We start from the raw sequence: 13,696 nt of genomic DNA, 5'->3' as shown, positions 1-13,696 counted from the left end.
AATAAAATCTTGGTCGACCAAGCCTCTTCAAGTTGACTAACGGTTAGTCGACTATTAGGGGGCAGCCCTAAAAAATATCAGAACTAATAAAAAGACAAAAAAAAAAAAAGAGTAGAGCCTGTGGTAAGTAGATTTTGAACAACGCTATTTTGAAATCAACCCAAACAAACCCACGCCTCTCTTCATTGCTCCGCCTCCAAAACTCACCCTCCAATCCTAACCACCCTGCTCCGAGTCGGTCTCAAACCCCGGCCTGATTGCTGCTGTTATGCGAGGCGGATGCACTAACAAGGACGCTAAACATCGCATTCTATAGCAGTCGTCAGTGTGCAGTGGTTTACCTGCACACGCAATGTGAGAGTGGATGTCTCTTTTTCACAGCTGATGTGCAACAAAATTCTTCACGAAAAATAAAGTGCAGCTGATGAACAAACGACAAGGAAGCACAAAAAATGAACATACAGTTCACAAGAGTAAATACAAACAAGAGTTTGACGTTAGTCGCAAACAGCACAGCAGCTCCAGACAATCAAAACCTTGTTACTCACATGTGAAGTGGAATCAAAGCAGCCTCCACATCTGTTTTCAGGCCTTCCCGCTTAGCTCTCTCCAGTGCAGGAAAGCTTTTCTAATATAAACGCGGGTCAGCGCTTGCTCAGTCATAAACTTTCATTCCAGTGATATTCTTTTGAGCTCTTTTGTATTGTGTCCCATCTCTCGTTCTGCAGGTTTTTTCTTTTCTTTTCAAATCTACCTCTTGCTCGTTCTGTCTCCTTGACCGTCGTATGCCCCCTAATGCTGATTGGTTAGATGTTTGTTGTTGGTGTCGGCCTGACTAACTTCCAAACAGTGTTTTTAAAATTCTACTGAGTCCACCTTTAAGACCATATATACCGTGTGTTGTTTGATTATATACATGCAAGTATATAATGACAGAGTCTTTGATAGATATAATAGCATGTATTATTTGCTATCTAACTTTTAATAATAAATAATAAAAGATGACAAAATGTGAACTACCCCTTTAAACAATGCACTGATGACATTAACAGTAGCCTAAAGATTCGAACATATGTACAATACTCCATTTGTTTGATGTTAGTTTTGTTTGCCCATCTAAACTACAAAGGATATGAAGAATACAATTTGTGGTTGAAAATAGATATGGCAGCTATATTTAGTTTCCTAGTACGTGTCATTTGTGTATTAGAGGAAGGAAGGTGTCCTCTCTTACTACAGAATACTGCTGACGTACAGCAGACAGTCAAGGACAAAATATTGGCTTGCAACTGGGAGCACAAGAGTTCACTGGAAACTTTCACTATGATAGAAATAGTTCACTGTAAAAAAAGATTGTATTTTTAACTGAAAATGATGCTACAGCAAATACCTGTTAATTGGGTAACATTAAGTTACGATACAGGGAAAACTGTAATAGATCTAACCTAACATTCCATGTAATTTTACAGTAAAATACTGTTAAATATAACATTTTTGGAAGTAATAAACAAAACAAATCATCTTATCATTTACAGTCAAAAGCCATAAACTGACATTCCCAGAATTCCCTGTGTAACACTTGACATTTGATGGTTTTTAAATCATTTTTAAAATGATTTTGTTTCTTCTTAGTTTTTGTTATCAGTTATGCGCACATTAAGGTTTTATGTTTTCATGCTATCATTTTCATAATATCATTTCAGCGGTCAATATAAGGTTTTATGTTATTTTAAATTATTGTTTTAGTATCATGTTTGATGTTTTGTATGTTTTGTCTGCATGACACTGTGTGCACCTTCTATAGGCCTATATTAGTATTTACCTCAGCTTGTGGAAAATCTACTTGTGATGAACTTTGATTAACCATGAATCTTTCTCTTTACCACCAGTGCTTGGATTTACAGATTAATTTTATTTTTTATTTATTCATTGTACATAACAGTTTTAAATTGTAAAATATGTAAATATTTATACTATATTTTAACAGAATTATTCTGGCAACAACAGCTTTTTTCTGTAAAATGACAGGATTTTTTTTCACAGTGATTGTAATATTTCCCAATATGACTATAAATTCAACTAACCCAAAACAGGAAAGGAAATAATGTTACAGCCAAAGTGGGGTAACGCATTACAAGTAACGTGAGTTATGTAATCAGATTACTTTTCCCCCACGTAACTAGTGAAGTAAATCATTATTTTTAAATGTACAATAAAACATCTGAGTTAGGCCTACTTTGTCTTCCCGTCTATTGACTGACACCTCTCCTGTCCCCATGTTGAGAGTAATCGGGAGTGCTATCGGAAATTTGATAATTTCCACTTCTGAAGTCGTGATTATCGCATTCAAGAAAAGGGAGAATATTACGCAAAGCTGCAATAATTAAATATGTTAAAAAACACAAATATACAGTATTGTATACTGAAAATGTCTTTGCTGCTGACCTTTGATGATCCATTTCAACCATACGAATAAGCAAAGATGACTTTAGGTCTTTTTGTTGTTGTTTTTATTGCTGAAGTAAGAGTATTGAACCAGAATGGCAGCACAGCTGAAAGGTTTGTTTGAGCTGCGCCCTCTACTGTACAGGCGTGAATTTGCAATTCCTTCAGCCGCCTGACGCCGTGCCCCAACCACGTGACGCGATGATGCGACATGCGATAAAAGGTATCTTTTCCATGTTAATCTGGAAAAACAACGGAAAGTATGGCAATGACACTCTCAAGTACTGTTTATGTGCTTTATTTAATGTTTAAAGTGTATAATATCCGTTTGGATATAATTTTGTGTTCTCAGCTTTGTAGCCGTACTGAAGTAACCATGCATGGATAATTCACCTCAGATCACAAAAATAAATAAATGGTCACAAGAACGTTCAAAATGTCAACTCATTGTGATCAAACAAGTGTATTCTATAACAAATATGGTTTCAGTCATTCAGTATGTACTTTAAATAATGTTTAAATTGTGTAATATTTATGAATTTGATTATGTACTCATCCATTCCATTGTGACTGTGGCGCGCTTCCCAAGAGATCCCGCCCTCACGCTCTTCTGATTGGCTGTGGTTTTTGATTGATTTTGTCGCGTCTTGTAGTCGCGTCGTGTCCATAGGGTCGCGTCTAGTGTGGTCAGACAAACTGCTTGTCGCTAGAATCTTATCGCATCGCGTGTAGTTAGGACACGGTTTGAGGCTTATTCTTTCACTTTTTATACACTTTTTTTTGTGAAAAGGCCTTTACATTTGCCAAAAATATAACTTTTGTTTTTGTTGTCACAAATCAAACAAGCAAGCATGGCCCAGGTGAGAAAAAGTAACGCAAAAGTTACGTAATACATTACTTTCCATAAAAAGTAACTAAGTAACGCAATTAGTTACTTTTTAGGGATTAACGCAGTATTGTAACACATTACTTTTAAAAGTAACTTTCCCCAACACTGGTTACAGCTTTTTGTTGATTGCACATTACAATCACAGCATTTGTAAGACTAGTAAAGTTTGTTTTTAGAATAAAGCTATTGTTCCTCTGACATAATTGTCGCTGCAGCTGCTCCTCTCCGCTATACTGTATCAGCATTAGTGTGTAGTCAAAACAAAGGTGGGGTGTACACACAGAGCATCTGATTTAATGTAAAGACACGTCTTATCTCTCAGGTGAAGATAATCATTCAGACAATAGCAGGAAGACGAAAGCATTTCAGCAGCAGTAAATAAAACCACATAAATAAATATGAACAGGCCTAATGAACGCTGCAGAAGTGTAAATACAGAGCTAACAATAAGATGTGGCAGATTGGTTGTGATGTTGCTAATAATAGTTTATTATAAATGGCACACTGGTAGAAATTTGATGCAAACAGACAATTCTTGAATAGAGTACTGTCTGTTGCCAGTTCTTAGAAGAAAAAAAAACAAAAACTGGAAAAACTACTCATTATTTTATCTTTCTACCATAAACAGTGCAATTTTGTTGGTTTTATTGCCATGATATTTTTTTATTCTTCTTTCTTTCTGTTTTAGTCACTTGCATACATGATGAACAAAACTAAAGGTAATTAGATCACATTACTTTAAAAATAGTGCAATACATCTTTAAACTAAATCTCATATCTAATCACAATATACCTGTTTAATATATTCAGACTCTCTTTTCACACACACACACACACACACACACACACACACACACACACACACACACACACACACACACACACACACACACACATACATTTCCAAACATGTAGTTTGGAAAGTTAATTAGGGAATCTACTTTGTTCACATCAGAGATCAACTTTAAACAATAAGTTGGAGGCAGATTTATTTCAGGCTTCATTTACTGTATCAGAATTGCATGGGTCAAAAATAGAAGCAAATTGACTGTGATTTTAGACAGTCTAAAAGATAGATAGATAGATAGATAGATAGATAGATAGATAGATAGATAGATAGATAGATAGTACAAAGATATTTTGCACTGTCAGCTGAAAGGAATATTTGCATAAATCACCAGCTTGTGCCTCCATCAGTTCAAAGTTAAAAGTCTGGAGCTGAAAATGGCTTACTGATCAGCTGGCAAAGGCATACCTTTTTGTCCTTGCAGTAATACAGATAAACCTGTGACCTGGTGAAAGTCCTCTGTGCTGGTACTGTGGACTTGCATTAGCCTTTATTTAAAGGAAGAGCATAATGGAAAAACAAGGCGCAATTAAATACCCACAATGTAATGTATTGGTTTCTCCAGAAGCCACCCACGTGTCCAGGCAGAATGATCTCAGAATAGCAAAGAAAAATAAACTTAATTGGCTTGATCAGGAAACTACAGCACTATGACACATGCTGACCCAGATAACAACACACTAAAACAACAACCCTGAAATAACACTCAGTCAATTTCTCCGTACTTATCTGCAGTATATATTTTTTTAAATTGGCAACTGCAGCATGTCTTTGTTATTATTATTATTTTACAAAAATAAAAAGCCAAAAAAAGTTTGTGTAGGTTTGTTAAGCCTAAGAAAGGTTTGTTCTGGGAGGAGTTTTGGTTTAATTTTAACCATTTGATGCATACACAAATACAAAAAAAAAAGAAGAAAAAAAAAAAAGAAGTAATGATTCAAGAATTTTTGAGAAACACAAAATGGGTGCATCCGAAATTGCATACTCTTTACTTTGAATAAGTAATTACGTTGCGAGAGCTAAAAAAATATGTTCTATATAATGTGAATGTGCGTATTATGAATGTTATTCAGATGTACTATATTCGCCATGTTCTCATTATCATTTGAACTACCAGCATCAGCTGAGTCGCTTCACTTCCAATCAGAAATCCTCTCCCGTGGCCTCATGGGATAGTAAAGTGTCCATTGAATGCACCCTTTAGAATCTCACCATAAGTAGTAGGTCATCCGGATACTTTTTGCCTATGAGTACTGTGAATTCAGACATACTTCTTTTGTCACATACAGTTTTTCGCCTACTATATAGAAGGGAAGTATGCAATTTCAGATTCAGCCAAGTAATAAAGAGAGCAGTCAAAGATCAAACCTAATTTTTCATCTTGCATCAATAGGATTAATCCACCATCTATTCCTTAAAGCTTGGAGATACGTCAGGATTTAGTGCATGGCCCCATCCTCATCTGGATACACACAGCATCGCTGGGATCTCACATTGTCTGGTCGTTCATGCAGCTTTACAACATCAGGAAAATTGTGAGCGAGTAAGCAGGACCTCATAGAATCAACAACAACAAGAAAAAAGGGTACAAAATAATTCCCAAACTTTAATATTCACCAGTAGACAAATATAAACTGTACTTACCTTTAAAAATATTTTTAAAAAGCCAAGTTTTTAATTGGTGATAGTAAAAAGAAGACAAAGAAGAACAATTTTAGACGAATTGGACCAGATAGAAGAACCAAAAAATGTATAGATAATAGACAAATTGAATTGCATTGCACCCATAAATTTAAAAAAAAAAATTAAGCTTTAAATAAAATAATAAAAGTAATTGGACAACATAGAAAACATTTGAGGCAGCTACGATACAGTTTTGATTTGTTTTATATTTCTGGTCACCATAACTTCCACACTATCTTCCATTTGTGTCATTTGACAGTTTTGATGACTTCGCTGTTATTCTAAAATGTGGGAAAGTGCAATAAATTAAGTATAATAATTGAGAACAAACAAGACTGACTGGATGTAAATGTTCTGAAGGACACTGATGTGTTTCCAACTAAATCTTCAGTCAGCAACTGAAGTCAACAGTGACAGAATCAAAGGAAATAAATTCTTTTGCATGACTGAGCACTGCCAGTTTATGTCAGATGGCCCTGCCTTTCTTTATCTATCTCTCTACGTCTCTGGAGCGTCGACACTAGTCCAAATAAAAGCTGACCCTTTGTTCTTGAGAGAGTTGAGAGAGATGCTGTCATCCACACCCATGGACACCCACCATGCCATGTTGGGTCTTCCAGGGACAATCTGAGAGGAGACACTTTGATATCCGTCTGTTCTAGTGTCCATCCTGTCCTAATGATGTAAGCTAATCTTTTATCTGTGTTCGATGCACATGCGCACTGCAGCGGCCGCCAATACGCCAGCTGTCTAGCGTAGACAATACGTGAGGATATATGGTTCCTCTGCCCAATCAGGAAACAACGTCATAGTGCCGGCCTATATGCCTGAAAAATGCCATCAACATGCCTGGACGATGCCTACGCTCACACGTGTGTCCCGCCCAAAGTGCCTCAATTACAGGAAATCACAGGAAGTTCATTAGCGTTATCGGTAAAGAGGGAGGCTGCAGCGGACCCCAGCGCAGTCACGTACGGCAGAGGCCCTGGGGTGAAATGCCCTCAGAGGAGAAGACGTACGCTTTACCGGTTTCACATATACTAGTCAGCACGTACACAACAATGAAAGCGCAAACGTGAGTGCTTTCACATATGCCAATTCTAGTTTACATTCACCGAATCTGACAACTAACAAGCTTCATTTGAATATTCTGGAACTAAATTAAATGAATGTGTTTGTTTACAGTGAGGTCATTTCTTTGAAATTGAAACTATTATGGCACAAAGCAGCTCAATCTCTGGAGGTGGTGATTGAAAAATAAAGCAATAAGCCAGGTTGTGCAATACAGTGATAACCTTGGTAAAAACACAGCCTTGGATAATTACTTTATTACAGTTGTCAGTGGCAATAAAAAAAGTCTCTATTTGTTTTCCATTTATTTCACTGCTCTTTGAGAGAGATCTTATTTGTAATTTTTCTGTCACGCAAATGCAGCAGTTTTTAGGAACGCTAAGAAACCTTGTCCACAGAAGTACATTGAGAGGTTATTTGTGCCACTTTTGTTTTTATATGCATTAAACCACATATAAACGTAGTTCATATAAGTTTTTTTATTTGGAATGATTATATGAAGGTATATCAAAACATTTCTTATATGTGACCCTGGACCACAAAACCAGTCTTAAGGGACATTTTTTTTTAAAATTGAGATGTATACATTATCTAAAAGCTGAATAGAATAGGACAATATTTGGCCGAGATACAACTATTTGAAAATCTGGAATCTGAGGGTGCAAAAAAAAAAATTATTGAGAAAATCACCTTTAAAGTTGTCCAAATGAAGTCCTTAGCAACGCATATCCACTCACAAAAATAAATGTTTGATACAGTGGGTACGGAAAGTATTCAGACCCCCTTAAATTTTTCACTCTTTGTTATATTGCAGCCATTTGCTAAAATCATTTAAGTTCATTTTTTTTCCTCAATGTACACACAGCACCCCATATTGACAGAAAAACACAGAATTGTTGACATTTTTGCAGATTTATTAAAAAAGAACAACTGAAATATCACATGGTCCTAAGTATTCAGACCCTTTGCTGTGACACTCATATATTTAACTCAGGTGCTGTCCATTTCTTCTGATCATCATTGAGATGGTTCTACACCTTCATTTGAGTCCAGCTGTGTTTGATTAGGAAAGCCACACACCTGTCTATATAAGACCTTACAGCTCACAGTGCATGTCAGAGCAAATGAGAATCATGAGGTCAAAGGAACTGCCTGAAGAGCTCAGAGACAGAATTGTGGCAAGGCATAGATCTGGCCAAGGTTACAAAAAAATTCTGCTGCACTTAAGGTTCCTAAGAGCACAGTGGCCTCCATAATCCTTAAATGGAAGACGTTTGGGACGACCAGAACCCTTCCTAGAGCTGGCCGTCCGGCCAAACTGAGCTATCGGGGGAGAAGAGCCTTGGTGAGAGAGGTAAAGAAGAACCCAAAGATCACTGTGGCTGAGCTCCAGAGATGCAGTCAGGAGATGGGAGAAAGTTGTAGAAAGTCAACCATCACTGCAGCCCTCCACCAGTCGGGGCTTTATGGCAGAGTGGCCCAACAGAAGCCTCTCCTCAGTGCAAGACACATGAAAGCCCGCATGGAGTTTGCTAAAAAACACCTGAAGGACTCCAAGATGGTGAGAAATAAGATTCTCTGGTCTGATGAGACCAAGATAGAACTTTTTGGCCTTAATTCTAAGCGGTATGTGTGGAGAAAACCAGTCACTGCTCATCACCTGTCCAATACAGTCCCAACAGTGAAGCATGGTGGTGGCAGCATCAAGCTGTGGGGGTGTTTTTCAGCTGCAGGGACAGGACGACTGGTTGCAATCGAGGGAAAGATGAATGCGGCCAAGTACAGGGATATCCTGGACGAAAACCTTCTCCAGAGTGCTCAGGACCTCAGACTGGGCCGAAGGTTTACCTTCCAACAAGACAATGACCCTAAGCACACAGCTAAAATAACGAAGGAGTGGCTTCACAACAACTCTGTGACTGTTCTTGAATGGCCCAGCCAGAGCCCTGACTTAAACCCAATTGAGCATCTCTGGAGAGACCTAAAAATGGCTGTCCACCAATGTTTACCATCCAACCTGACAGAACTGGAGAGGATCTGCAAGGAGGAATGGCAGAGGATCCCCAAATCCAGGTGTGAAAAACTTGTTGCATCTTTCCCAAAAAGACTCATGGCTGTATTAGATCAAAAGGGTGCTTCTACTAAATACTGAGCAAAGGGTCTAAATACTTAGGACCATGTGATATTTCAGTTTTTCTTTTTTAATAAATCTGCAAAAATGTCAACAATTCTGTGTTTTTCTGTCAATATGGGGTGCTGTGTGTACATTAATGAGGAAAAAAAAAAAAGAACTTAAATGATTTTAGCAAATGGCTGCAATATAACAAAGAGTGAAAAATTTAAGGGGGTCTGAATACTTTACAAAATATCTTCATGGAACATGATCTTTACATAATATCCTAATGATTTTTGGCATAAAAGGAAAATTGATCATTTCGACCCATGTATTGTTGGCTATTGCTACAAATATACCAATGTGACTTATGACAGGTTTTGTGGTCCAGGGTCACATATTTAATGCAAAACCAGCAGGAAACAGATGCTACTTTGATTAGATCAAGTGATAAGTGTAGTCCTTCTCAAAGATAAATTTCATTATTTTGCATTTGCAGCAATACATGAAATGTAAATGCAGCTAATTACATATCACTGTTAGAAGTACATAAATAAGGCAAAAGATTGATTGTGCTGATTTTATTTTATATGCATTAAACTTCATATAAACATAGTTCATTATAATATACTGTACATGTATACACACAAAAACACACGGGGCTAGACTAGGGTGACCCCCATCAAACAAACCAAATGTGGAACGATTACTAAGTTTGTGTGGGACATTGACATGTTACCAACACTAAAACACAACCTGAAGCTGTTATATAATGTCTATCTAACTTAATAAAAACAAACAAACAAAAACTTTTACACGATTATTAGTAACCATAAAAGCAGTTCAAAACAATATGCCTGTTATAACATTAGTGTGACTTTACAAAAGCACATTACATTACAAAAGTAAAACAACATAAATAGGCCTATAAGAAGATAAATATTTAACAGCATTTAACACATATTTTTTTAACATTATTGAATTTAATAATTTAATTTTCACAAGCAGTTTTTAGCTACTGTATACAGAAATTACAACTGTTTTAACTTTTAACTATTTTTAACAATTATTTTGCATTTTAGACCCATTTTAAGCACTAAGTAGGCTACGTGTATTATTTTATTTTATTTTTTATTTATTCATATAGCCTATGAGTGTACATTGCAAAAAATGCTGTTCTTACTTAGAATTTTTGTCTTGTTTCCAGTCCAAATATCTAAAAATTCTTAGATCAAGAAGCATTTTCTTGACGAGTAAAAAATATTTCTTGTTTTTAGGAAAAATAAGTCAAAATTAAGTGAGTTTTTCCTTAAAACAAGCAAAATAATCTGCCAGTGGGGTAAGCAAAATAATCTTAATCCAAACTGAAAACAAGATTATATATCTTATTTTTGGTTTGATATAAGATTATTTTGCTTACCCCACTGGCAGATTATTTTGCTTGTTTTAAGGAAAAACTCACTTAATTTTGACTTATTTTTTCTGAAAACAAGAAAATTATTTTTACTTGTCAAGAAAATGCTTCTTGATTTAAGAACTTTAAGATATTTTGACTAGAAACAAGACAAAAACTCTAAGTAAGAACAGCATTTTTTGCAGTGTAGGCCTACCTTCACCACGTAGTTAAGACGTGTGTGGAAATTGCTGCGTTATGACTGCGGGACTTATGTGGACGTTTAAAATTGTGCAAAACAATCTTGCACCCTGTTTTGGCTCTGTTATAAAACATACAAATAGTTAATATGTTACTAACCTTGAAACCGATAACGCTGTTTATTTTTTATATTTGACGATAATGGCGCTTATTTGCTCTGGTCCAGATCCAGAGTACACTGTTAGACTTTTTATTGTATTTTTGCGGTAACTTACTGGCAGCACTATTGCCAGTAAGTTACTGTAACTGCCCCTTTACAGTAGCTTAACTGTAAATGTGTTTTACAGTATGATGCCTTTACCGCAATTTCATTTTACAGTATGATGCCCTTACCGCAATTTCATTTTACAGTAAGATACCCTTACCGCAATTTAATTTTACAGTATGATGCCCTTACCGCAACTTATTTTTACAGTATAATAATATTACAGTAATTTTACTGTAATTTATTTTAGTTTTATTTTACATGTATGCTACAGAATTTAATAAATTCCAAATAAGTGACTTGAGTCCATGTATATCAATATATTTTTTATTCACTGTCACAATAAATTACATCCATTTTATTTATCATGATGCAACAAAAAAAGAGAGACCTGGATTCATAACAAATCAAAGCAGAAATCATGACAATGCACAATAAAAAGTATGAACAAAACCTCCCAGTTGGTCTTAGCTGGTCTCCATACTGGTAAACAACTGATGGCGGATCTGAAACAAAACAAGAAAATGTGTGAGAAATGGTCATGAGTTTATTTAATCTAAATATGTTCATGAAGAGATGAGGTAACAACTTGTGCAACAGTAGTTATTCCCAGTAGTGTACTGTTTGAATAGTATAGCCTTAAAATCCATTCCTCTAAAATAAAAAAAAAACAACAAATGTAATAAAGGCATCATAAAAATAATAAATTGAGTTGATTAGACCACTCAGTTGATTATTTTTAAGATGCCTTTATGACATTTTTTTTTTATCTTTTAAGTTTCAGAGGAATGGATTTGGGATGGATGGAAAGAAACCTCTTAGGTTTCATAAAAAATGTGCTGCTCAAAATCAAAATCAAAAATCATGTATGAGCAAAGATATCACATTTAGTTTTAGTCATGATTATTCAGGGCTCGACATTAAGGACTGCCCAATGGCCCGGGGCCAGTTTTAACGACGCACGGGACAGTAGATTGAAAGGTCACTTGCCCAATCGGGCCAGTGCTGTAGGGTGTGCGATATCAGTGTTTCCCATACATTAACTAGACTGTGGCGGCCCGCCACATTCTAATTTGTTCCGCCACAATCTCAAAATGAAACGGAAATTAGGCTTGTCGCGATATTAAAATAACCGTCTGATAATTGCGCTCTTTCATATGGCAAAAGTGGGAGTCATAGAGCAAAAGAAATAGACTAGCACCAATTAAGTTTTCGTGCACTATATTCAAACTCATCTGAAGCCATTTCATAGCTTCATGTGAGGGATAGAAGAATATGTGCATCGTTAAATTTAAGTTCATGGAAACTCGTCTTCCCTCCGCTGCAGCTGTCAATCATTCTCACAGCACATCGTGTTCGGTAACGGCAGTCAGCAGCAGGCACGGTAAAACTCTCCAATATAATATATTCCCATTATAATACTTGACATGTACATAAAGGACTGTGGATTTGCATAAAATGACTTTATCTTGCTAGAGTTTATTGCTGTTTCTGAATGATCATCATACTGGCTACAGGGTGTCTGTTAGATCGCACAACACAAGGACTATGAATTCACGTTACACGCACGATAACTGGAATTTAAAAGGGAGAAGAAACATATGATTAATAAACTGTTAACTTAGATGTAGATATAAACAGGGATTCTCTTTGTGCCGTGAACTTTTCAATGCGCACTGATTGAAATATATATATATTTCTTAAGATAACAAAATTTATATTTTTAGATTTAGAATTCAGTATTGTACATGTAGTGTCACTTACGTTTGGATGTCAAAAAGTTCTTAACTAATATATTAAAAATATATAATTTTGCAAAATAAAATTGTAGATGCATGGTGATATAGGTTAGATATATTGTGAAATAAATGCATTTTAAAGAATTTAATGAGCTTTCTCAGTTCACCTGTGTTTCCTCCTCCTCTGTCAGCTTCCTCTTTGTTGTAGAGAGGGTTTTCTGTCACCCCTGAAATTGCAGAACATTATTTATCCATATTTGTTTACCATTAGAGAAGAAAACATGTTTGAAATAGTTTCATTTTCGCGCTCCATGTAAGTGACGTCACCGATTAACGGTACATCAACTTTTAGGTTAAATAAATTAGTTTACTATCATCCATTAACAGTTTGCCAGCAAAACCTTTACAAAACTATTATAACATCACATCTACACATAAAGATGCGATTAAAAGCCCAAACTTTCATTAAACAAGGGCTCAAAATATAGAGTTAGTTAGCCAACCGCTTCTGACGGTTGAGATGCTAACGGACTTTTTCGAAGACACTAAATAATTTCTTTGAAGTAAATATTCAACAGAAGTGTGTCAGTTACACTTAAGAAAAGTGTCAGGAACAGTTATATATATTATTTGTGTGATTTTTTTGACTAAACTTACCTAAAATCAGTGAAAACAACAGCGAGACGGAGTCTTGATGCTTGACGTTTCCCCGTTTCCATGGTAACTCAGATCCGCTCCAGTGTTTGCTATCTTATAGTCTCGTGTAATCTCGCGATCTCTCTTCAGACCGCAAAAAAAATGAAAATGAGCATATAATTTCTATTTTCTGAAATATTGACGTACCCACAAACTGACACAGAAGTGGCAAAATAGGCATAATAGGGCACATTTTATACATGATTATTATTATTATTATTATTATATATGGTTAAACACTTGTTTTTTTAAGGTATAGTTTACGAGCTTATTTCGGCATTGATTTATAGGTGATTTTCTAAAACTATTTCAACCATTTTACATTTAATAATTTATCACTGTTGAAACATCAAC

The 13,696-nt window shown here is 35.7% G+C and overlaps 1 long non-coding RNA gene across 1 annotated transcript; it reads right to left on the bottom strand.

Annotated features, from left to right (window-relative positions):
- Positions 1–11,045: 11,045 nt before the first annotated feature.
- Positions 11,046–13,696, bottom strand: LOC125244127. Its single transcript, XR_007179234.1, has 3 exons — positions 13,304–13,696; positions 12,814–12,873; positions 11,046–11,413 (listed from the first exon to the last, which is right to left on the bottom strand). It is a non-coding gene; the product is annotated as an uncharacterized LOC125244127 (long non-coding RNA).

This window comes from Megalobrama amblycephala, linkage group LG13, assembly GCF_018812025.1.
Source record: "Megalobrama amblycephala isolate DHTTF-2021 linkage group LG13, ASM1881202v1, whole genome shotgun sequence".
NCBI lineage: Eukaryota > Metazoa > Chordata > Actinopteri > Cypriniformes > Xenocyprididae > Megalobrama > Megalobrama amblycephala.
This window is presented reverse-complemented; position numbering and strand designations above follow the sequence as displayed.